We start from the raw sequence: 26,156 nt of genomic DNA, 5'->3' as shown, positions 1-26,156 counted from the left end.
AAGAGAGAACTTTTCTGATATAAAGTTACTTTATAAAGAAGCATTGGGAAATCAAGGGATTTAATTACAACTGCCTCACGAGCAGGATTTGAAAAGGAGTGGGAGGCTCATGGAAACCTTAATTGCTGAGAAAAGTTAAGAGGAGAAATATGACAGAAGTAATGGGTCTGTATGTATGTCATGTCTGATTTGTCACTTTTCTAGACAGGCACTCTGCCTCCTGCCTTCTTCTCGGAGGATGAAAAGATCCTTCAGCTAGAAAGGTAAAGATACCATTTAGGATACAGAAATAGACCTGGAAATACTCCTTATTCCTTTTAGGGAAGAAAAGGTCCATCTCAGATTACCTGATTGTTAAGAAAAATAATAAGTATTTGTTCAGTGATAATAATATGTGAGGTGCCTGAAAGAGGCCTGAGTCAGGCTGAATAATTTCTTCCTTCCTCTAGAAAATAAAAAACAGCTTGCTTGGTATCTCTTCCAATTTATTCTTGTGGTTTTTCATTCCTTTGGAAGCTAGGAGGATGCTTATTTTATGGGCTTTTGTAGACCCGCCCTCCTATATTCAGGGAGGGTGCCCTTGTGTGCATTAAGCTGGATATCTAAGATTAATGCAACATGCAGGAAAACACGATAAACGAAACAGCATTAGTAACTTCTAGCCTGTAAAGTGGCGGCATGTTGAGGGCATCTGAAAAAATTGTCACTCACAGCATGATCAGAGCATAACCAACAGAGGCCAAGGCAGAGAAATGGTGAATTGGGAAGAATGGAACTGGACCCAGCCTCCTGGCTTGTCTAACACAAGGACTGCTGGAGAGAGGGCAAGATTCAACGGTGAAGTTTTTGTAACTGTTAGAGCGTAAAGTGCTGTAAGGAACAAACCTGCTTGTTAGTATGTACAAAAGAGAATCAATGTGGCTGAGAAAAGAGGAGACTATATACACAGGTAGAGGGTAGATTAGACCATTTTCAAGGTTCTGTCTTCCCTGGTGGCTCAGAGGGTAAAGAGTCTGCCTGCAGTGCAAGAGACCTGGGTTCGATCCCTGGGTCAGGAAAATCCCCTCAAGAAGGAAATGGCAACCTGTTTCAGTATTCTTGTCTGGAGAATTTCATGGACAGAGGAGCCTGGTGGCCTACAGTCCATGGGGTCACAAGGAGTGGGACACAACTGCGTGATTAACACTTTCACTTTCAAGGTTCTGCCCTACTCAGACTTTGATCTCATGACTCTGAATCAGGACTCAGTGAGATTTCTTCACAGGCCCTAACATCTCATAGACCAAGGGAATCCTTGGAGATACATATGTATATATAGTAAAATATATGTATATGTTGGGGCAAGCCAAACTCGAGTTGGGAAAGAATTTCCGGACACAGCATTTCACAAGGGAGAGAGTTCATTAAGAACAAAGAATATTATTATCTATGTTATAGGATGCTGCAAGCACAGTGGGCTGACTTCCTCACAGACCAGGGAGAGGTGATGCTTTTCATGGGTTAGTAGCCATTTTTTATAACCCTGAGACAAAGAAAACTCCTGCTGGAAGGGTAGCATTAGGTGATTGCTTAGGGCACTATAGGGTGACTACTGGAGTGGGCATTTTTGCCTAATCTGGGGTCAGAAAGTCTGCTGGTGATGATCAGGGGGCTTTTGGCAACAGTTACAAAGGGCCTCAGTCACCTTTGGAGGTGACCTTGGTTCTGGACTCTGCTTCTGTGGCCTTGGTACAAGGCCTCACACCTGTGACTCTGGGGCAGGACTCCTCTCTCTCTCTATATATATATATATATATGTGTGTGTGTGTGTGTGTGTGTGTATTTATATATATATATATGTATTTATATATGTGCTGTGCACGCTAAATCACTTCAGTTGTGTCCGACTCTGTGCGACCCTTTGGGCTATAGCCTGCCAGGCTCCTCTGTCCATGGGATTCTCCAGGCAAGAATACTGGAGTGGATTCCTGTGCCCTCCTCCAGGGGGTCATCCCAATTCAGGGATCGAACCCTCATCTTCTGCGGCTCCTACATTGCAGGCAGATTCCTTACTGTTGAGCCATTGGGGAAACCCCATATATATATGTTTTTCCCCCCATGAACTTAAGTGATTTTCATCTGTGCAGTAGTTTACAGTTTGTAGGAGCCTAATTACATACTCTCCTGGTTATCTGTTGGCACAATGATGTTGTGTAACAAACACCTGTGACATCTCAGTGACATACAACAGTAAGTATTTACGGCTCACATGTCTGGAGGTTTGCTAGGTGGCTCTGCTGATATTGTCCAGGTATATTGCTCATATAGCCAGAGATCAGCTAGCTGGCTGTCAGTTGATCTAGAATGGCCTCAGCTGTGATGACTTGGATAAGTCAGATCTGATCCATTTCTCCTATCTTCCTTCAAGCTGACCCAGGTGTGTTCTCATGGTGATGGAAGAGGTGATGCAGGAAGCTTAAGAGTAGGCAGAAACTTGCTAGGTTTCTGATAGTGCTGAAAGGAAGTCACATGGCTGACTCAGTGTCAAGGATGGGGACATGTACTTCACTCCTTTTGTTGGAGGAGTTGTATTAATACAGTCATCTGGCAAAAGGTATAGATACAGGGAAGGGGAAAGCATTGGTGAGATTACAGCAATCTACCACACAGATATTGCTTTCCTTAATCCTCACAGTGTAATCCTTTACCCTTGAAGATTGGTACTATTATCCCATCTTTATAGATTCAAAAAAAGACATCAAAGAGGTAAAACACTTTCTGAGGCCACATGACTGATCAGTAGCATCTCAGAAGCTGGAATATTGGTCTTCCTATTACAAATACAAGGCACTTTCCATTGTACTATACCATGTTTAATTAAGAGCACGAATCCCGGGAGTTTTGCCAGGAGTTCCCAAGAGGTAGATATTGGTAAAGTAACATATGTGGCTCTCAATGCTATATGAGTTAGAGAATACATACTTATTTATTCTTGTAGCCTTTTTTCTGAAATTCCCAGCAGTTGTATAAAATATTTTCACATAAAACATATCATTCCAAAGAATTCACTAGTTATCTAAAAATTTGTTTATTTTTGACTAGGTAGATACTTAGTGTATTTGTCAGAGTAGGCTAAATGTTGTGCCTCAGTTCAGTTCAGTTGCTCAGTCGTGTCTGACTCTTTATGACCCCATGAACCGCAGCACACCAGGCCTCTCTGTCCATCACCAACTCCCAGAGTCCACCCAAACCCATGACCATTGAGTCGGTGATGCCATCCAACCATCTCATCCTCTGTTGTCCCCTTCTCCTCCTGTCTTTAATCTTTCCCAACATCAGTGACTTTTCAAATGAGTCAGTTCTTCACATCAGGTGGCCAAAGTATTGGAGTTTCAGCTTCAACATCAGTCCTCCCAATGAACACCCAGGACTGATCTCCTTTAGGATGGACTGGTTGGATCTCCTTGCAGTCCAAGGGACTCTCAACAGTCTTCTCCAACACCACAGTTCAAAAGCATCAATTCTTCAGCACTCAGCTTTCTTTATAGTCCAACTCTCACATCTGTACATGACCAGTGGAAAAACCATAGCCTTGACTAGACAGACCTTTGTTGGCAAACTAATGTCTCTGTTTTTTAATATGCTGTCGAGGTTGGTCATAACTTTCCTTCCAAGGAGTAAGCGTCTTTTAATTTCATGGCTGCAGTCACCATCTGCAGTGATTTTGGAGCCCAGAAAAATAAAGTCTTTCACTGTTTCCACTGTTTCCCCATCTATTTGCCATGAAGTGATGGGACGGGATGCCATGATCTTAGTTTTCTGAATGTTGAGTTTTAAGCCAACCTTTTTGCTCTCCTCTTTCACTTTCGTCAAGAGGTTCTTTAGTTCCTCTTCACTTTCTGCCATAAGGGTGGTGTCATATCTGAGGTTATTGATATTTCTCTTGGCAATCTTGATTCCAGCTTGTGCTTCCTCCAGCCCAGCATTTCTCATGATGTACTCTGCATATAAGTTAAATAAGCAGGGTGACAATATACAGCCTTGATGTACTCCTTTTCCTCTTTGGAAACAGTCTGTTGTTCCATGTTCAGTTCTAACTGTTGCTTCCTGACCTGCATATAGATTTCACAAGAGGTGGGTCAGGTGGTCTGGTATGCCCATCTCTTTCAGAATTTTCCACAGTTTGTTGTGATCCATACAGTCAAAGGCTTGGCATAGTCAATAAAGCAGAAATAGATATTTTTCTGGAACTCTCTTGCTTTTTGATGATCCAGCAAATGTTAGCAATCTGGTTCCTCTGCCAGATTGAATATCTGGAAGTTCACGGTTCACATGTTGCTGAAGCCTGGCTTGGAGAATTTTGAGCATTACTTTACTAGTGTGTGAGATGAGTGCAATTGTGCAGTAGTTTGAGCATTTTTTGGCATTGCCTTTCTTTGGGATTGGAATGAAAACTGACCTTTTCCAGTCCTGTGGCCACTGCTGAGTTTTCCAAATTTGCTGGCATATTGAGTGCAGCACTTTCACAGCATCATCTTTCAGGATTTGAAATAGCTCAACTGGAATTCCATCACCTCCACTCGCTTTGTTCATAGTGATGCTTCCTAAGGCCCACTTGACTTCACATTCCAGGATGTCTGGCTCTAGCTGAGTGTGAGTGATCACACCATCATGATTCTCTGGGTCATGAAGATCTTTTTTGTACAGTTCTTCTGTCTATTCTTGCCACCACTTCTTAATATCTTCTGCTTCTGTTAGGTCCATACAACTTCTGTCCTTTATTGAGCCCATCTTTGCATGAAATATTCTCTTGGTATCTAATTTTCTTGAAGAGTTCTCTAGTCTTTCCCATTCTATTGTTTTCCTCTATTTCTTTGCATTGATTGCTGAGGAAGACTTTCTTATCTCTCCTTGCTATTCTTTGGAACTCTGCATTCAGTTGAGAATATCTTTCCTTTTCTCCTTTGCTTTTCACTTCTCTTCTTTTCACAGCTATTTGTAAGGCCTCCTCAAACAGCCATTTTGCTTTTTTGCATTTCTTTTTCTTGGGGATGGTCTTGATTCCTATCTCCTGTACAATGTCACAAACCTCCATCCATAGTTCATCAGGCACTCTGTCTATCAGATCTAGTCCCTTAAATCTACTTTTCACTTATACTTTATAGTCATAAGGGATTTGATTTAGGTCATACCTGAATGGTCTAGTGGTTTTCCCTACTTTCTTCAATTTAAGTCTGAATTTGGCAATAAGGAGTTCACGATCTGAGCCACAGTCAGCTCCTGGTCTTGTTTTTGCTGACTGTATAGAGCTTCTCCATCTTTGGCTGCAAAGAATATAATCAGTCTGAATGCTGTGCCTAAATACTCCTAAATCTTAGTGATGGAGAATGATAAAAATTTATCTCTTACTCATATCGGCCAGAACTCAGGCACATGGCCAAACCTAATAGCAAGTGAGACTGGAAAATGTAGTTTAGCTCTGTGGAGAAAAGGAGAGATTGATAAAAACTTAGTAAAATCCAAAGGAAAGGACCATAGGTAGCATAGATAAGTTTGCAAGTAGACTAGGAGGTATGTTTCAGGTAATAGAAGATACAGGACAAAAGAAGATGGAAGAGAAAGCCTGTAATGCTATCCAAGGAAATTGTAGACCTGTAAGAAATGTTAAAGGAAGTTCTTTTGGTATCAATTAAAATGATTCCAGATAGAGTCTTGGATCTACACAAAGAAGCAAAGAAAACGGCTGAAAATGGAATAAATGAAGATAAATTTACATGCATTATTTCTTAAAATATTTTTCTGCCTTGCTTTCTCTTCTCCCTCAGTTCAGTTCAGTCAGTTCAGTGATTCAGTCGTGTCTGACTCTTTGCGACTCCAGGGACTACAGCACGCCAGGCCTCCCTGTCCATCACCAACTTCTGGAGCTTACTCAAACTCATGTCCATTGAGTCAGTGATGCCATCCAATCATGTCATCTTCTGTCATCCCCTTCTCCTCCTGCCCTCAATCTTTCCCAAAATCAGGGTCTTTTCAAATGAGTCAGTTTTTCCTATCAGGTGGCCAAAGTATTGGAGTTTCAGCTTCAGCAACAGTCCTTCCAAAGAAAACCCAGGACTGATCTCCTTTAGGATGGACTGGTTGGATCTCCTTGCAGTCTAAGGGGCTCTCAAGAGTCTTCTCTGACACCACAGTTCAAAGGCATCAATTCTTCGGCCCTCAGCTTTCTTTATAGTCCAACTCTCACATCCATACATGACTACTGGAAAAACCATAGCTTTGACTAGACAGACCTTTGTTTGCAAAGTAATGTCTCTGCTTTTTAATATGCTGTCTAGGTTTGGCATAGCTTTTCTTCCAAGAAGCAAGTGTCTTTTAATTTCATGGCTGTAGTCACCATCTGCAGTGATTTTGGAGCTCCCCAAAATAAAGTCTTTCACTGTTTCCACGGTTTCCCGTCTAATTGCCATGAAGTGATGGGACTGAATGCCATGATCTTAGTTTTCTGAATGTTGAGTTTTAAGCCAACTTTTTCACTCTCCTCTTTCACTTTCATCAAGAGGCTCTTTAGTTCTTTGCTTTCTGCCACAAGGGTGGTATCATCTGCATATCTGAGGTTATTGATTTTTCCTGGCAATCTTGATTCCAGCTTGTGCTTCATCCAGCCTGGCATTTTGCTTGATGTACTCTGCATGTAAATTAAATCAGCAGGGTGACAATATACAGTCTTGACGTACTCCTTTTCCTATTTGGAACCAGTCTGTTGTTCCATGTCCAGTTCTAACTGTTGCTTCTTGACCTGCATACAGATTTCTTAGGAGGCAGATAAGGTGGTCTGGTATTCCCATCTCTTTCAGAATTTTCCACAGTTTGTTGTGATCCACACAGTCAAAGACTTTGGCATAGTCAATAAAGCAGAAGTAGATGTTTTTCTGAAGTTCTCTTGGTTTTTCGATGATCCAGTGGGACTGAATTGGCAAATTGTTAATTTGATGTCTGGTTCCTCTCCCTTTTCTAAATCCAGTTTGAACATATTCAAGTTCATGGTTCATGTCCTGCTGAAGCCTTATTCTCCTGGGATTCCAATTACATGCATATCATACTGATACTGTCTCACAGTTCTTAGGTGCTCTATTCTGTTTTTTGTTTTTAACCCATTCTTTTATTTTTTTCTCTCTTGGATTTCAGCTTTTGTTGTTTCTATTGATCTATCTTCAAATTCACTTATTCTTTCCTTGACTATTTAAAGTCTGTTTATGAGCCCAGAGGCATTTATTTGTGCTATTGTGTTTTCCATTTCTAGCATTTCCATTTGATTCTTCCTTACACTTTTTCTCTTTATAGAAATTACTCATCTCATCGTGTATATTTCCCAGCTTTTCCACTAGAGCCTTTCAATAGTTTAATATGTTTAATAATAAACATAGTTGTTTTAAATTCCCTGTTTGATAATTCTGACATTTGTGTCATAGCTGAGTGTAGCTATGACAGTAAAAATCTGATTTTGTTGATTGTCTTGCCTCTTGACAACGTTTTTCTTTTGTCTTTGAATGTCTTGTAATTTTTTTATGAAATCCAGACATCTTGTGTAGGGTGGTAGAGACTGCGTTAAATAGTTGTTACATTTAGAAATGCGCATGCCTTTTCTTAGGCTTCCTGGGTGGTGCAGTGGTAAAGACTCTACCTGTCAATGCAGGAGACCCAAGAGTTGTGGGTTTGATCCCTGGGTCAGGAAGATATCCTGGAATAGGAAATGGCAACCTGCTCCAGTAATCCTTGCCTGGAAAATTCCATGGACAGAGAAGCCTGGTGAGCTACAGTCCATGTGCTCACAAAGAGTCAGACAGAACTGAGCACACACTTGTGCCTTTTCTCATTCTTAGCATTTAATGTGGGGAACTGAGTCAGCCTACTTAAAAGCTGAACCAGTCTGGGATGTTGTTGCGATGGTCACCATCAGTCCAAAAGCTCCAGTGTATCTTGTGTTTAGGTGGGGAGCTGGTCTGCTGGAAGGCTTGCTGCCCCAGTGTCTGCTCTGCCCTCAGCTTCAGGTGCCGCCTTTGCACTGTGCTTCAGTGGGGGCCTCGCCCCCTGCTTTCTACTTCCCTCAGCAGTAGACTACGGTCACCGGTTACCCAGCCTGGGACAGCGGAAAGCATCCTCTGTGTTCTGATTAAGTCTCAGCTGTAAGCAGGCATTGTGTCTCTGGGTGCTGGGGGCGGTGCTTTCTCAGGTCATCCTTTACCTTCAGCTGCAGGCCTGGGCCCAGCATGTATTCTTGCTCCCTGCTATGGCTAGAAAATTGGTTCTGTCCTCGCCACACCCCTTCTCCCAGCCGCAATGGCTTTTTCACCATGCCCTAAGAGTGATAGGATGTGTGGCTCTTTGGCCAGTGTTGAAGGCTTTGTGTTCAGTAGGAGAAACAGAGGATGAGGATCCAGGTGGAGCTTCAAGTGTCTCCCATGGCGGCTGCGCCCCTTTCTCCCAAGCCTGCAGCATGTCTGTATGTGAGTCGCTCAGTCGTGTCCGACTCTTTGCAATCCTGTGGACTGTAGCCTGCCAGGTTCCTCTGTCCATGGAATTTCCCAGATAAGAATACTGGAGTGGGTTGCCATTCCCTTCTGCAGGGGATCTTTCTGACCCAGGAATCGAACTTGGGTCTCCTATAGTGCCGGCAGACGCTTTACCATCTGAACCACTATGACAGCCTGCAGCACATGGGACGCTCTTTCAGGATTCTTGTCTTGCTTTAATCTTTCTTGGGTGTACCTGGCAAGGTCTATGGAGAAAAGCCTGTGAGAGTGTGTATAATTCTCCTTTGTCTGTGTCTCCAGTGGTTCTGCATTTCTTGCCAGCCTAAACTCAGCCTTTAGCAACTTGTTGAAAGTTTTAGTTGAATTATTCTTATCTGGGTCTAGTGACATTTGCTCCAGATTACAGAGTGCTCATGTTTGTCTCTCTGGGGAGGTGCCTGTAAGTTTACATAAATTCTGTGTTAGTTGGTTTCTCTTCAGTTTCAGCTCTCTGCTGGGTTCAAGAGAACTTGTGGATTTGTAGACTGTCCAACTTTTTTTTTTTTTTGGTGTGAGGGTATGAGTAATATTTTTTCCAGTTAACTGGAAAGCTAACATGTACTTCTTAAAAATATGATTTAGCAATTCTTCCGTTTTATGAAAGCATAGAACATTATTTCTCTTAGTGTCATTCTCAGACCATTTGTATCAGAATGGTAAGCTTGTTAAAAATGCTGATTCTAAAGCCAAACTCCAGGCTTATAAATCTGAAGATGTAAGGGGTTATCAAGCTCTCCAGGTAATGTTTATGCATCTTAAGTTTGAAAATTGTTGGATTTAATGTCAGCAGTTAAGATCCATTAGCACTTTTGATGTATCAGGCATTTTTTCGAAGACTGTCCTATTTAAATCTCACAGCAAGCCTATGACATGGGAACTTTGATCATCCTCTTTCCAGACCATGCTACTGGATCTCAAAGAGATAATTAACTTGAGCCTGGTAGCACAGTTGGGATGTGGCAGGGGCCACATTCAAACTCAGGTGGACTGAGTCCAAAGTCCGAGATCTTTTAAAAATTGATATAATTCACATCTCCATCTTATATTTACAACCAGTGGTTTTAGTATATTCACAAGATTGTGTAACCATCACTGCTATCTAGTTCTACCTTTTATTTTCATCACTCCCCAAAGAAACCCCATACCTACTAACAGTCACGCCCCACGTCCCCTCTCCCTTTAGTCTCTGGCAACTGCTAATTTACTTCTTGTCTCTATGGATTTGTCTATTTGGGACATTTCATGTAAATTCAATCATACACTATCTGGCCTTTGTGTCTGTCCTTTTTTCACATGGTAATATCAGAGATATTAACCACTAAGTCAGAAACTTAGAAACGGGCTTGTTATCTGCTTAGACAACAACCAAGCACCAGCTTGCTTGTGCAGGAGACAGGATAATCATGAAAACAAAGCAGGCATTCTATTCAATTTAATAAAGATTTATTGAAGACCGATGGTGCGCTGGGTCACACTGTGCCCCTCGAGGGGTGGATTCTCGCGTGGAGCAGAGTTTCTGAGCTGCGGTTTGGAATCGGGAGCGGAGGTCCACTGCCGAGCCCTTCAGCTCAGGGGGCTATCCACATCCCATTCCCGCCCCAGGTCGGCCACATTCCCCGCCAGGCTCCTCGCTTCCCGCGGGAGGAAGCGGGAGGCCGAGACGCGCCCAGGCTGGGAGAGAAGGGAAGGGAGGGGGCAATGGCAATAGAACCAGCAGCCGGTCCGGAGCGCCACGGAGCGCAGAGGCGCCAGAGCTCCGCGGCCGGCGAGCCCGTCCCAAGCCTGGAGGGCCAACTGCCAGAGGGGGCGCTGCTGAGCACGGACGGCCACAGCGCGGGCTGGGGCGCGTATTCTAACACGTACATGCGGAATCTAGAAAAATGGTACCGAAGCATTTACTTACAGGGCAACCATGGAGAAACAGAGAGAGAGAATAGACTCATGGACATTGGGAGAGGGGAGGAGAGGGCGAGATGTATGGAAAGAGTAACGTGGAAACTTATGTTACCATTTGGAAAATAGATAGCCAAGGGCCATTTGCTGTGTGGCTCAGGAAACTCGAGTCAGGGGCTCTGCATCATCCTAGACGAGTGGGCTGGGGAGGGAGATGGAGGGAGCTTCACAAGGGAGGGGATGTATGTCTACCCAGGGCTGGAAGAAGCACAAGCTGCAATCAAGATTGCCGGGAGAAATATCAACAACCTCAGATAGGCAGATGACACCACCCTCATGGCAGAGAGTGAAGAGGAACTAAAAAGCTTCTTGGTGAGAGTGAAAGAGGAGAGTGAAAAAGTTGGCTTAAAGCTCAACATTCAGAAAACTAAGATCATGGCATCTGGTCCCATCACTTCATGGGAAATAGATGGGGAAACAGTGGAAACAATGTCAGACTTTATTTTTTGGGTCTCCAAAATCACTACAGATGGTGATTGCAACCATGAAATTAAAAGACGCTTATTCCTTGGAAGGAAAGTTATGACTCATCTAGATAGCATATTAAAAAACAGAGACATTACTTTGCCGACTAAGGTCCGTCTAGTCAAGGCTGTAGTTTTTCCAGTGGTCATGTATGGATGTGAGAGTTGGACTGTGAAGAAAGCTGAGCGCCAAAAAATTGATGCTTTTGAACTGTGGTGTTGGAGAAGACTCTTGAGAGTCCCTTGGACTGCAAGGAGATCCAACCAGTCCATCCTAAAGGAGATCAGTCCTGGGTGTTCATTGGAAGGACTGATCCTGAAGCTGAAACTCCAATACTTTGGCCACCTGATGAGAAGAGTTGACTCACTGGAAAAGACCCTGATGCTTGGAGGGATTGGGGGCAGGAGAGAAGGGGATGACAGAGGATGAGATGGCTGGATGGCATCACCAACTCGATGGACATGAGTTTGAGTAAACTCCGGGAGTTGGTGATGGACAGGGAGGGCTGGCGTGCTGCGGTTCATGGGGTCGCAAAGAGTCGGACACGACTGAGCAACTGAACTGAACTGATGGCTGATTCATGTTGAGGTTTGACAGAAAACAACAAAATTCTGTAAAGCAATTATCCTTCAATAAAAAATAAATTTAAAAAAATGGGAAACTAAAAAAAAAATAAAAAGAGAAGGATTCCCGCTCAATCTCAAATTCCCCAAACCTCAAGAGGGAGTGGAGCAGCCAAAGAAGTACTTCTCTTAGGGAAACTTGGGCAGGCATCCTTACACCGAGGCTTTTGTCCCTGGTGATGTTGGACTATGGACCATGGGTCATGGCCAAACGTCAGGTGTATGAGTGAAGCCATGGTTTCTTTCCCTTCAGAAATGATGATTCGGTCGTGAGGCAACACTTTACAAGGCAATGCAAACATTCCTGGATTTGCTTTGTTTACTAAATGTGAAGTAAAGTGAGTTTTTAAAAACACACACACACACACACACAACAAACTTATAGAGTATTTTCTATGAGCAAAGCATAGGGCTGGATAGTCCTACTTCTGGTACATATCAGAATTACCCTTAGAGTGATATACAAATAGATGTCTGGATTTCACTCCCCAGAAAATCTGATTCTGGGGTCTGAACCAGGCCCCATAGCCTATGTTTCTAATAGGCACTCTCAGATGAGGATGATATAACTGGTTAGGGACAGGCTGGTAAGCACAGCTGGAGGATGCTTCTCAAGTTTTAATGTGCATATGAATCACTTGAGGATCTTGTTAAAATTCAGAATCCAATTCATCCATCAGGCCTGGGATGGGGTCAGAGAGTCTGCATTTCTAATCCCCTCTCAGGTGGTGCTAACCTGTTCTTCTGGGGACCACTTTTTGTGTGGCAAGGTTGTAGGGGATATAAGATCAAGGATAAAAAGCCCTGGTTTCCCCATAAGAGCTTATGGTAGCCCGCAGAGAAACCTGTGTACAGCTGAATCTAAGTCAAGGAGAAGTAGGCTGTCTGGATAAAGACCCAAATAATGCAGTGGGTGAAGAACCCTCCCTCCTGTCCTTCATTGCATGTTCATAAGGAGACATCAGATAAAACGGTGTGTGCAAGATAAGGAAGTGCATTACATATCTGACACATATTTCCATCCCAAATGCTTATTGACGCGAAAAAGGTAAGCCCTAATTTTCCAGAAAATTCACTGATGTGGAAAACCTCATTTCCTGATAATGCTGGGTAAATCTGTGTTTGTAGGGAGCTCCATATGTTGTCAGTGCTCATGAATTGTTCAGTTTTATTATCCTCATTAACAGGGATAATGCTTGCTTTTTAACAACCATGATCACCATCTGGAGTCTGGAAAACCATAGTCTGAGGCTCAGGTAGAAAGAGGAAACTGTCCTTACTGAGTCCCAGCCCAATTATTTCCCCACTGCCCCAGCCCTGTTTGTGTCCATTTGCTTGGATGCCAGGCACATTAAAACCACACAGACAGATGCGGTGTTAGTTCTGGTTCGAGAGAAAACAGAAGCCAAGCAAAACAGAGCAAAACTCAGAGAGGGCAGGGAACATTGGCTCTGACTTTACTGTTTAATCTCATTCTAATCTGAACAAATGTTCATGAAGCAGCTTTCCACGTGTGTTCCCCTCACAGCCTTGGTGACCCCTAACTTTGCTGTTGGCAATGTGACAAGTGGACTGATGTGTTAGTCGCTGCTCTTCCAGCTCTTGGGGTGAATGGGGTTTGAGTCTCTAAGTGTCTTCTCTTTGTTGCTTCGCAGAGAAGGATTGCCTTGTTAGGAGGAGGTGGATAGACTGCCAGAGTGCCTGGTAACCATAGCAACCACATATGCCTGCCCTGGTGGGCGCTTTAAGATGCCTCTCCAGACCTTTTCCAGACCTATCTTTTCAAGCTCTCTTAGCCTGTAACAAAGCAGCATTCTGAGACCATCTCAGCCCTAACAGGTAGGAGCAGCTCCGGAGTACTGACCTGCCTGCTTTTTCCTGGTACCTATATAATCAGCAACTCGTGGGGTAAGCAGTTCTTCCCACCTGGAAGAACTGGGAAAGGGATGAGGACAACAGAAGCAAAAGCTCACTAAAGAAGTAAGAGACCTACTTTAATCACTAAAATCAGAAGAAAATGCAATGCTCATATTCAAGAATCACTCAAGCCATTGTAAGCAGTTATGCCTAAAAGGTTGCTCAGGGATGGCAGGCAGTTTAGTCAGAGAGAATTTTCTGGAGAAGGCAAGCTTCCAGCAGGATTCTGAGGGTGGAAAGGGGCAAAGCTTGATGGTGGTGAAAAAGGGGGATGTTAATAGCTCCTTTAGGGAGGTTATGTGTTTTTCCAGGGGCATGGAAGGGGGTACTGTGAGGCAGAGTGCATGGAACAGGGCATTGGCAGCTACATGGCTGAGGTTTGCAGCCCTAACCCATCATCAGAAACTTGGCTGATTCCAGTGTAGGCAGACAACAAAACAGAAACCAGACTTCCCCAGGTTCCCTTGACTTTGCAGCCTTTCTTCCGTGTACGGTTTCCATGTACTCTCCCTGGCAGCCTCTGCTTTGCATGTAACTTCTAAAACACCAGAGCCTTTCCATCAATTGGTGCCAGATTGAAAAGAGGTTGAGGCCAGATATTGACTTTGCATTAATGGTTAAGGTGCTATTGGGGGTCAGCCAGATGAATTGTGGTTTCTTGACCATTTATCTGCCAACATGTAAACACAGTGAATCTTTACACTAAAGAAGTGGGGGGATGTGAGTTCTAGCTAACTTTCACTTCCCCTCCCCCTGCCATTTCCTACAAATGTGGGTTTACTCTTGGTGTGGAGCAAACTGTTGTGCCTTAAGTATAAGGAATGTTTTACTGCCGAGGGCACACATAGTGATGTTTCCAGCCCCAGGTACTATAAGCTGGAAGATAGAATTATGCAGTCTGGTTTGCACTATTTATTCTCTGGGGGAGGCACTTATCACATTAGGCCTACCTCATATTGCATTTGATCCTGATTGGGTGAGATAACAGTCCTGTCCTCTCTAAGTGGAAGGGGACTGTGATACTTTCTTATGGATCCTATGTAACTGTCCTGTTACTTATTGGGTGACTTTAAACATGTCAGTCAGCATCTGTAGGCTCTGGTTTCCTCAGCTCTAAAATGAGAGGAGTGGGGGTGGAGGGAATTAGACTAGATGATAATTAACCTCTTGTCTAGTCCTAATTTTTGTGACTTTCCTGGGTGCTGGGCAAGTTCTAATCATAGAAAAGCTTGTGAGCCCTTTCAGTCATAGGTATTAGCTCCATCCTCTGTGGCTCTGGGTAAAATGTGATATAAAATTTTTGGGAGGGACCATGAGCACATGTCTAGCTGCATCCCCAGGATGTGCAAGGCCCCAGAGTACCCAAGACCTAGCCTCTGAGAGGCAGCAAAGGAGTCCCCTGAGAGCAAGGAAAATTTATATCAGATAAAGTATTGCTATGTAAAGGGAACTCTAAAATAACTGTCTTAAAGCGTGGTTCTCCAACGTTCCTGGACCAGTAACATCAGCATCATTTGGGTGTCTTTTAGAAATGCAAATTCTTAGGACTCAACTCTACCTGAAGAATCAGAAACTGGGGCCAACAATCTATGGTCCAACAAGGTCTTGGGGGTGATTCTGATGCCTGCTGAATTTTAATAACCCCTAACCCATAACACACAAAGATGATTCTATCATGGAAAAAAGAGTCTGGAGGAATTCCACCCTGGGCTAATAGAATGTCACCAGAAACACAAACTGATCATTCACCTGCTTTACCAGACTTGGCTCAGAATCACTTTGGCTTTTCTCAAAAAATAACTACTACTCTCAAAAAAGCCCAATGGCCGTTATGGACATTTAATATAATTCGGTTCATCTATTGAAAAGAATTCCCACTGTGAATTCTAAAAATATTTTGAGCAATGACACCATTGTTGGACTAAAGGCTTGCTAAGTTCAGATGTCACTCACAAAGATATAGTCTTTAGTGTGTTTATTGAAAATTTAACCTCATTAATTCACAGTCATATGTCTTAATAATACAATGACATGATAAGACTGTATCTTATAGTCCTTCAGTATTCCCCTCATGACAGATTGCTGATGACCAAGTAAGCTTTCAGTAAACAATGATTGAATTAAACTGATGACTTCATAAGAGACTGAGCCAATACACAATTTGGGAAAGATGAGATCGAGAATCATACTCTTACCTGGGTAACTGACGCAGTGTAGACAGCAATTCAAGATACTTAGACTCTCAAGCATTTGGTTCTCGGTGGTAGATTTTTTTGAATAATGGCTTGAATTGTGTTGATTTGAGCAGTGCACTGGGAGGTTTTTTAAATTTACTTTTAACTGGAGGAAAATTGTTACAGTGTTGTGTTGGTTCCTGTTGCCCCACAACGTGAATCAGCCATGTGCTGTGCTTAGTCGCTCAGTCGCCTCCGACTTTTGCAATCCCGTGGACCGTAGCCCACCAGGCTCCTCTGTCCATGGATTCTCCAGGCAAGAATGCTGGAGTGGTTTGCTCTGTCCTCCTCCAGGAGATCTTCCCAACCCAGGGATTGAACCCAGGTCTCCTGCATTGCAGGTGGATTCTTTACTGTCATTTCCCCTCTCTATAGAGCCTCCCTCCCCTCTCCCCATCCCACCTCCCTAGGTCATCACAGAGCACCAGGCTGGGCTCCCTGTGTTATATAGCAACTTCTCACCAGCTATTTATTTCACACAGGATTGTGTATATATGTCACTGCTACTTTCTGCATTTGTCTCCTTCTCTCACTGCATCTACAAGTCCATTTTCTACATCTGCATCTCCGTTCCTTCCCTGCAAATAGGTTCATCAGTACCATTTTCTAGATTCCATCTATATTCATTGATATACAATATTGTTTTTCTCTTTCTGACTTGTTTCACTCTGTGTAACGAGCTCTGGGTTCAAGCACCTCGCTAGAACTGACTCAGATGTGCTTGTTTTTATGGCTGAGTAGTATTCCATTGTGTACATATACCACGTCTTCTGTATCTGTTCATTTGTCACTGGACATTTAGGTTGCATCCATGTCCTAGCTATTGTAAATAGTACTGTGATGAACATCGGGGTACATTTGTCTTTTAGAATTGTGGCTTCCTCAGGGTATATGCCCAGTAGTGGGATTGTTGGGTCATATGGTAGATTTATTCCTAGTTTTCAAAGGAGTCTCCATACTGTTCTCCATAATGGCTGTGTCAGTTTACATTCCCACCAGTAGTGTAGGAGGGTTCCATTTTCTCCACATCCTCTCCAGCATTGATTGTAGATTTTTCAACGATGGCCATTCTATCCAGTGTGAGGTGATACCTCATTGTACTTTTGATTTGCATTTCTCTAATAATTAGTGATGTTGAGCATCTTTTCATGTGTTTATTTGGCATCTGTATGTCTTTTTTGAGAAATATCTGTTTAGATCTTCTGTCCATTTTTTAGATTGGGCTGCTTGTTTTTCTGATATTGAGCTGTATAAGCTGCTTATATATTTTGGAGATAGTTCTTTGAAGGTCATTTCATTTGCAATTATTTTTTCCCATTCTGAGGGTTGCCTTTTAATCTTGTTTATTGTTTCCTTTGCTGTGAAAAAGCTTTTAAGTTTAATTAGGTCCCAGTTGTTTATTTTTGTTTTTATTTCCATCACTCTAGAAGGTGGGTCAAAGAGGATCTTGCTGTGATTTATGTCAAAGACTTATGTTGCCTATGTTTTCCTCTAAGAGCTGTATAGTTTCTGGCCTTACGTTTAGGTCTATAATCCATTTTGAGTTTATTTTTATGTGTGGTGTTAGCAAGTGTTCTAGTTTCATTCTTTTACAAGCAGCTGTCCGGTTTTCCCAGCACCACTGATTGAAGAGATTGTCTTTTCTCCATTGTATATTCTTGACTCCTTTGTCAAAAATAAGGTACCCATGTGCTTAGTTGCTCAGTCATGTCTGACTCTTTGAGACCCCATGAACAGTAGGCTGCCAGGCTCCTCTGTCCATGGGGATTCTCCAGGCAAGAATACTGGAGTGGGTTGCCATGCCCTCCTCCAGGGGATCTTCTCAACCCAGATCTTCTGCATTGCAGGTGGATTCTTTACCATCTGAGCCACCAGGGAAGCCCAGGGTATCCACAGGTGCATTTATCTTTGGACTTTCTTGTTCCATTTGTCTATGTTTCTGTTTTTGAGCCAGTACCATACTCTCTTGATGATTGTAGCTTTGTAGTATAGTCTGAAGTCAGGAAGGTAGATTCCTCCAGCTCCTTTTTTTTGTTTCTCAGGATTGCTTTGGCTGTTTGGGGTCTTTAGTATTTAAATACAAATTGTGAAACTTTTTGTTCTAGTGAGCTTTTTGTTCTGTGAAAAATGCCATTGGTAGTTTGATAGAGATTGCATTGACTCTGTAGCTTTGGGTAGTATAGTCATTTTCACCATATTGATTCTTCCAGTCCAAAAGCATGGTATATCTCTTCATCTGTTTGTGTCATCTTTGATTTCTTCCATCAGTGTGAGGCCCAAATTTTAATCCTAGCCCTGTCTCTAGAAGAAGACAAGTCAAGTAACTCATTTTGTATCTTGTTTTCCTTGCCATATGGACAAGGAGGTTTTACAAATACAAAAATTGGACAAGGGGAGCTCAGTCATGAATTTCTGTTTCTGCTCCTGAATATGTATGCAGGACTTTCCCTTAGGAGAGATGGGCATGTCAAGTACCTATCCTCAACCTCAAAGTTCATCAGATTAAACTGTTTTCCATCAGTCTGTGTGACTCTGTGGATGGGAGAATTGTGGGGTGAGTCTGAGGACAGAGAAGGACACAGTTTTCATTTCTAACCTAACTGAGAAGTCTTGGTGGTTTAGAAAATTGAAATTCCTTTCTTTCATTTTCACATATAGTTGTGGTTTCTGCAAGAAAATATCAATGTTTCTGACCAATTCTTAATTCACAAAAACTGGAAAAAATCATGCCTATTTGCTTAGCCCCTCTACCTATGGAGCAGACTAGAGGAAACTTGTTGGTGCAAGCAGATAGCAAAGTCATTTCTAGATCAGACCTCCTGACTGTTGACAAGCAATCAAACCAATAACCTTTAGTGAGTTCCTCCAGACAATTACAAGACTGGTGTAGCTGACACTGCAGATGGTCTACCCAGCATTCATGCCCTCTTTTTCTCAAGGGACAGAAATTTTTCACTGAGGGCAGCAATGTGCCCAGTTAAATACATTTTTAAGCTTCCCTTGCACCTATGTATACAGCCTTGTGACCATGCCCTAGTCATTGAAGTCCAAATGTAACCTTTGCATGTATCTCCAAGAGGGCTATTTAAAGGTAGCTGATTCAGCTGAGCCATGTGCCCATTTTTCATTTCTTGCCCTTTACCCTCCTGCTGCCTGGAGTTTCATGTGGAATCTGATGCTTCAGTGGTCATCCTGGACCCTAAGTGTGGAAGCCACCCACTGCGGATGATAGAGCAGGAAGCTGGAAGGAATCTTAGTTCTTGTTGATTTCATATCAGTCCTAGCCTGCCCCCTCACAGGCCTCTTATGTGGGAGAATAACTTTTTGTGTGTGTTTAAGTCTCAGTTATTTGTAGCTTTCCATTATATGCTGCATATCTAATCCCAGTTGATAAGGTGTTCCCTTTTGTCAAGAAACTTCATATCTCCTGATGCAGTGTAGTCTGGCTTGGTCAGGTGCATACATGTCCCTACCACAGAGTTTATCACTCTCGGGGCACAGTCACAGAGGATTGGAGCTGATGCCTGGGGCTATAAAAGGGCTCAGTGAGTATTTTGATGATGAATGAGACATCGTTAGCACTCATGAGATGTTAATGATGACCTGATTAAATTTCTCCTATCGCACCTGGCCCTCTACATGTTGGGTCCCAGTTTAGTTTCTGGTACATGTGAAATGGAGAATTTAGAACAATTCCAGAGGTTATTCTGGGGCCTGGAAGGAAATCTTGGACCACAGAATCAACAACTCTGCCTTAAGCATTGAGGTAAGACTACATGGGTGATAATCTCTCAGAAGTGATTCTTTACTTGTCTGGATTTCAACTGCAGAATGTAGCCCTAGGAACTCAGTTCAGACTTGGCTCTTAGGGTCTGTGTGTTCCTTTGCACATACACAGGAAGTTTTAATTTGTTGCACCATGCTCAATTAAGTTGACCATGGGTCCCAGCTTATAATTCCAACTAAGCACAAGGTGGTTTTTTCCCTTTAATTTACATGCACTAAAATTCACATTTTTGGAGTATAAGGTTCTATAGATTGTAAAACATGTGTAGAGTCTTATAACAAGCACCATAAAAAGGATACAAAACAATTCCAACATTTCTGTGAATTCCTGAGTTACATATAATTTTTGTAAAACAGCTTTTAAATATCTTTTATTGAGATATATCACTTACCATACATTTAAAGTGTGCAATGTAATGTTTTTTCACAGATTTGTGCAACTATCCCTAGTCAATTTTAGAACATTTTCATAACCACAAAGAGACTTCCCTTTACCCTTTGGCTATCATCCACCTATCCTTCCATCCTATCAGTTGCTTCAGTTGTGTCCAACTCTATGCGAACCTATAGACTATATAGCCTGCTAGTCTCCCCTGTCCGTGGGATTATCCAAGGCAAGAATACTGGAATGGGTTGCTATGCTCTCCTCCAGGGGATCTTCCCCATCCAGGGAACGAACCTGTGGTGTTTCCTGCATCTTCTGCCTTGCACGTGAATTCTTTATCACTGAGCCACTAGGGAAGCCCTGTTCCAGCCTTAAGCACCAATTAATCTACATTCTGTCTTTATAGGTTTGCCTGTTCTGGAAATTTCATATAAATGGAATTATATGACATGTGGTCTTTTGTGACTGGCTTTTGCCTCTTAGCATACTGTTTTTAAGTCTTGCCCACACTGTGGTATATATCACTACTTCAGTCCTCTTTATGGCCAAATAGTATTCCATTATGTGGAAATACCACGTTTTGTATATCCATTCACTAGTTAGTGGACATTTGTTTTGTTTCCACCTTTTGGTTATTGTGTATAGTGCTGCACTTGTGTGAGTTTTTATTTGAAAATAAATACTTTTATCCTCACTGCTTTTGAGTAAGTAGAACGGGAATTATTGTGTCATTCAGTACTTTTATATTTACTATTTTGAGGAATCACAATATTGTTCTCCATAGTTGCTGAGCCATTTTTCATTCTCATCAGTAATCTATGAGAGTACTCATTTGTCAACATCCTCATCAACACTTCTTAATTTCTGTTTTTTGCTTATAGCCTTCCTAGTGGAAGTAAAGTTACATGATAGGTTGTTTTTTTCCTGTAGTTACTGCAACCATGAAATTAAAAGAAGATGCTTGCTCCTTGGAAGGAAAGCTATGACAAACCTAGACAGCATATTAAAAAGCAGAGATATCACTTTGCTGACAATGGCCCACCCATATTGTCAAAGCTATGGTTTTTCCAGTAGTCATGTATGAATGTGAGAGCTGACCGTAAAGAATACTGAAGAATTGATGCTTTCAAATTGAGGTGCTGGAGAAAAGTCTTGAAAGACCCTTAGACTGCAAGGAGATCAAGCCGGTCAATCCTAAAGGAAATCAGCCCTGACTATCCATTGGAAGGTCTGTTGCTGAAGCTGAAACTCCAATTTTTTGGCTACCTGATGCAAAGAGCCAACTCAGTGGAAAAGACCTTGATGCTGGGGAAGATTGACGTTAAAAGGAGAAGCAGGTGGCAGAGGAGGAGATGATCAGATAGTATCACTGACTCAATGGACATAAATTTGAGCAAACTCCAGGAGGCAGTGGAGGACAGAGGAGCCTTACATGCTATAGTCTATGAGGTCATAAAGAGTCGGCCACAACTTAGCAATTGAACAACAACAATAAGTATTCTCATAGTCTAAGTGAAAATGTGGAGACTTTTGTCCTATTTTTTGCCTTCAGTTGATTGAACTTAGTGAAACATAGACTTTTAAAATAAGGGTTATAAAGGGCAGTGGGCAGAGAAAACAAATCAAAGTTCAGTTAGTTAGTCAGTTCAGTTGTTCAGTCGTGTTTGACTCTTTGCGACCCCATGAATCACAACATGCCAGGCCTCCCTGTCCATCACCAACTCCCAGAGTTTACTCAAACTCATGTCCATCGAGTTGGAGATGCCATCCAGTCATCTCATCCTCTGTCGTCCCCTTCTCCTCCTGCCCTCAATCCCTCTAAGCATCAGGGTCTTTTCCAATGAGTCAACTCTTCTCATGAGGTGGCCAAAGTATTGGAGATTCAGCTTCAGGATCAGTCCTTCCAATGAACACCTAGGACTGATTTCCTTTAGGATGGACTGGTTGGATCTCCTTGCAGTCCAAGGGACTCTCGAGTCTTCTCCAACACCACAGCTCAAAAGCATCAATTTTTCAGCGCTCAGCTTTCTTCACAGTCCAACTCTCACATCCATTCATGACCACTGGAAAAACCATAGCCTTGACTAGACGGACCTTAGTTGGCAAAGTAATGTCTCTGCTTTTTATTATGCTATCTAGGTTGGTCATAACTTTCCTTCCAAGGAGTAAGCGTCTTTTAATTTCATGGTTGCAATCACCATCTGCAGTGACTTTGGAGCCCCCCCAAATAAAGTCTGACACTGTTTCCACTGTTTCCCCATCTATTTCCCGTGAAGTGATGGGACCAGATGCCATGATCTTAGTTTTCTGAATGTTGAGCTTTAAGCCAACTTTTTCACTCTCCTCTTTCACTTTCAACAAGAGGCTTTTTAGTTTCTCTTCACTTTCTGCCATGAGGGTGGTGTCATCTGCCTATCTGAGGTTATTGATATTTCTCCCAGCAATCTAATCTTGATTCCAGTTTGTGCCTTTTCCAGCCCAGTGTTTCTCATGATGTTCTCTGCATATAAGTTAAATAAGCAGGGTAACAGTATACAACCTTGACATACTCCTTTTCCTATTTGGAACCAGTCTGTTCCATGTTCAGTTCTAACTGTTGCTTCCTGATCTGCCTATAGGTTTCTCAAGAAGTGGGTCAGGTGGTCTGTATTCCCACCTCTTTCAGTATTTTCCAGTTTATTATGATCCACACAGTCAAAGGCTTTGGCATAGTCAAAAAGCAGAAATAGATATTTTTCTGGAACTCTCTTGCTTTTTCAATGATCAAGTTGATGTTGGCAATTTGACCTCTCATTCCTCTGCCTTTTGTAAAACCACCTTGAACATCTGGAAGTTCACGGTTCACATATTGCTGAAGTCTGGCTTGGAGAATTTTGAGCATTACTTTACTAGCGTGTGAGATGAGTGCAATTGTGCGGTAGTTTGAGCATTCTTTGACATTCCCTTTCTTTGGGATTGGAATGAAAACTGCCATTTTCCAGTCCTGTGTCTACTGCTGAGTTTTCCAAATTTGCTGCCATATTGAGTGCAGCACTTTAACAGCATCATCTTTTAGGATTTGAAATAGCTCAACTGTAATTCCATCACCTCCACTAGCTTTGTTCATAGTGATGCTTCCTAAGGCCCACCTGACTTCACATTCCAGGACGTCTGACTCTAGGTGAGTGATCACACCATTGTGATTATCTGGGTCATGAAGATCTTTTTGTACAGTTCTTCTGTGTACTCTTGCCACCTCTTCTTAATATCTTCTGCTTCTGTTAGGTCCATACCGTTTCTGTCGTTTATCAAACCGATCTTTGCATGAACTGTTCCCTTGGTATCTCTAATTTTCTTGAAGAGATCTCTAGTCTTTCTCATTCTATTGTTTTCCTGTATTTCTTTGCACTGATTGCTGAGGAAGGCTTTTTTATCTCTCCTGGCTATTCTTTTTTGGAACTCTGCATTCAGATGGGAATATCTTTCCTTTTCTCCTTTGCTTTTTGCTTCTCTTCTTTTCTCAGCTATTTGTAAGGCTTCCTCAGACAACCATTTTGCCTTTTTGTGTTTCTTTTCCATGGGGATGGTCTTGATCCCTGTCTCCTGTACAATGTCATGAACCTCCGTCCATAGTTCATCAGGCACTCTGTCTATCAGATCTAGTCCCCTAAATCTATTTCTCACTTCCACTGTATAGTCAAAAGGGATTTGATTTAGGTCATACCTGAATGGTTTAGTGGTTTTCCCTACTTTCTTCAGTTTAAGTCTGGAATTGGCAATAAGGATTTCATGATCTGAGCCACAGTCAGCTCCCAATCTTGTTTTTGCCGACTGTACAGAGCTTCTCCATCTTTGGCTGCAAAGAACATAATAAATCTGATTTCAGTGTTGACCATCTGGTGATGTCCATGTGGAGAGTCTTCTCTTGTGTTCTTGGAAGAGGGTATTTGCTATGACCAGTGTGTTCTCTTGGCAAAACTCTATTAGCCTTTGCCCTGCTTCATTCTGTACTCCAAGGCCAAATTTGCCTGTTACTCTGGGTGTTTCTTGACTTCCTACTTTTGCATCCCAGTCCCCCATAATGGAAAGGACGTCTTTTTTGGATGTTAGTTCTAAAATGTCTTATAGGTCTGCATAGAACCTTTCGACTTCAGCTTCTTCAGCGTTACTGGTTGGGGTATAGGCTTGGATTATCATGATATTGAATGGTTTGCCTTGGAAATGCACAGAGATCATCCTGTCATTTTTGAGATTGCATCCAAGTACTGCATTTTGGACTCTTGTTGACCATGAGGGCTACTCCATTACTTCTAAGGGATTCCTGCCCACAGTAGTAGATATCATGGTCATCTGAGTTAAGTTCATCCATTCCGGTCCATTTTAGTTCACTGATTCCTAAAATATCGACGTTCACTCTTGCCATCTCCTGTTTGACCGCTTCCAATTTGCCTTGATTCATGGACCTAACATTCCAGGTTCCTATGCAATATTGCTCTTTACAGCATCAAACCTTGCTTCTATCACCAGTCCTACCCACATCTGGGTATTGTTTTTGCTTCAGCTCCATCCCTTCGTTCTCTCTGGAGTTATTTCTCCACTGATCTCCAGTAGCATGTTGGGCACCTACCGACCTGGGGAGTTCCTCTTTCAGTATCCTATCATTTTGCCTTTTCATACTGTTCATGGGGTTCTCAAGGCAAGAATACTGAAGTGGTTTGCCGTTCCCTTCTCCAGTGGACCACATTTTGTCAGACCTCTCCACCATGACCCATCCGTCTTGGGTGGCCCCACACGGCATGGCTTACTTTCACTGAGTTATACAAGGCTGTGGTCCTGTGATCAGATTGGCTAGTTTTCTGGGATTATGGTTTCAGTCTGTCTGCCCTCTGATGCCCTCTCGCAACACCTACCATCTTACTTGGGTTTCTCTTACCTTGGATGTGGGGAATCTCTTCACGGCTGCTCCAGCAAAGCGCAGCCGCTGCTCCTTACCTTGGATGAGGGGTATCTCCTCACAGCCGCCCCTACTGACCTTGAATGTGTAGTAGCTCCTCTCGGCCAAAAAGTACTGTTTAATAACAAAATGGAGCTTTCCTGGTGGCTCAGTTGTAAAGAACTCGCCTGCCATTGCAGGAATTGCAAGTTTGATCCTTGGATTGGGAAGATCCCCTGGAGAGGGAAATGGCAACCTACTCCAGTATTCTTGCCTGGGAAGTCCCATGGACAGAGAAGCCTGGTGGGCTATAGTCCATAGGGTCACAAAAAACTGAACACAATTTGGTGACTAAATAGCAACAATAAACATAGTAGGAGGAAGAGCAAATTGGTATGATGAAAATTATGGGTCCAGTGAACACTTTAGTCAATATGTATTACTTGCTTCTATTGTGTGCCAGGCTCTGTGCTAGGCAGTGATGACTTAAAACTATTTAAAGAGAAATAGAGCCTGTTTATTACATGGAGGAGGTGCACAGAGGGGGGGGTCCTGCACACAGTCAAGGAATCAGGAATTCTTCCTGGAGTTATAAGAATGAAAAATGAAGAAGTTCTCATCAGGTAATATGGGACACTAGATGTGTTTGGAGAAAAATACCATGCTAGAATATTTGGGAATTATCTTCCGGATGGCCTAGTTTTCTGAGGCCTTTAGGCTATAGTCTTGATTAGAGTCTGATTTCTTTTATTTCCCAATTTGCAGTTGGTGGGTGTAATTCTTTCTTGAGGAAAATAAATCATAGCTAAGACTTTTGTAAATATTGCTAGCTTTTGATTATTTGCACTAATTAAAGGGGAACATATAATTCAGGATGGCAACAATCTAAGCTGAGTTTATATTGACTTTGTAATGTTTTTTCTCTTGATTTCCAGATGTTTCTGTGTCTGATGTTCTCAGAAAGTTCACATTCAACTGAATCAGGAAGCCCTAGGAAATGCAGTCTATAAACTTTCAGGATGATGCATTGTCCTAAGCAGGCCACTTTTCCCTTGAAAGTGCTCTGGTTCACACCTTTCCTGTGGTGAGACAGAATTATTTGTGTTTTAGGTTTTCTGTCTTCTGATTTTTGCTAAACAAGATAAATAATTCTGAAACTTTGGATTTATTTTAGAGGTGGCAAAGATACTCAGAGATCACCTATGTCGCCCATTCACTCTTGGTACCATAAAATTTTTTGCTGAATTCGTGGAAGGAAAATAAACTCTTCTGATAAGATCAATTCTTCTGATGAAACTCTGTGACTTTTAAAATCAGCACAAATAATTGTTA

At 42.4% G+C, this 26,156-nt stretch overlaps 1 long non-coding RNA gene across 2 annotated transcripts; it reads left to right on the top strand.

The window, feature by feature from the left end:
- Nucleotides 1–2,282: 2,282 nt before the first annotated feature.
- LOC139035043 (uncharacterized) lies at nt 2,283–26,156 on the top strand. Of its 2 annotated transcripts, none has more exons than XR_011487554.1 (3): nt 2,283–2,416; nt 25,760–25,908; nt 25,999–26,156. It is a non-coding gene; the product is annotated as an uncharacterized lncRNA (long non-coding RNA). The 2 variants fall into 2 exon arrangements; XR_011487553.1 differs by lacking the exon at nt 2,283–2,416 and adding an exon at nt 19,279–19,507.

Source organism: Odocoileus virginianus, chromosome 5 (genome assembly GCF_023699985.2).
Source record: "Odocoileus virginianus isolate 20LAN1187 ecotype Illinois chromosome 5, Ovbor_1.2, whole genome shotgun sequence".
In the NCBI taxonomy this organism is placed as follows: Eukaryota; Metazoa; Chordata; class Mammalia; order Artiodactyla; family Cervidae; genus Odocoileus; species Odocoileus virginianus.
This window is presented reverse-complemented; position numbering and strand designations above follow the sequence as displayed.